The sequence below is a fragment of the Penaeus monodon genome, chromosome 24 (genome assembly GCF_015228065.2).
Source record: "Penaeus monodon isolate SGIC_2016 chromosome 24, NSTDA_Pmon_1, whole genome shotgun sequence".
Taxonomy (NCBI): domain Eukaryota; kingdom Metazoa; phylum Arthropoda; class Malacostraca; order Decapoda; family Penaeidae; genus Penaeus; species Penaeus monodon.
The window spans coordinates 27,041,984-27,042,268 of NC_051409.1; the positions used below are offsets into that span (position 1 = coordinate 27,041,984).

The 285-nt window shown below is 43.5% G+C and overlaps 1 protein-coding gene across 1 annotated transcript in view; it reads left to right on the forward strand.

Moving 5' to 3' along the window:
* Window positions 1-50: 50 nt before the first annotated feature.
* LOC119588701 (nuclear receptor coactivator 5-like) overlaps window positions 51-285 on the forward strand; it is a gene marked incomplete in the record, with an annotated part of 28,627 nt that continues 28,392 nt past the window's right edge. The window contains 1 exon segment of the mRNA XM_037937339.1: window positions 51-169.

Here is a 285-nt window from a genome sequence, read left to right on the forward strand (position 1 = left end):
AAAAACGCGAACATACGAACAAAAACAAAACAAGAAAGTGGCTGCGCATCCCGCTCGTCACTTGAGCCGAGACTCCGTCAACCCAGAAGACTCGTATTAAAAAGACGACTGAAATAGCGATTTTCTCCCTTAATTCTGACTTTATTGAATACTTAATACCGGTAAGAAGGTGGGTTGAGAGAGCGAATTCAGGAGGGAGTAGGGGTAGGGGTGAATAAACGATGGGAGTGGAAGAAAAGGAGGAAATTATGATGAGTGTTTTTATTTTGCGTTCGCCATCGGTGT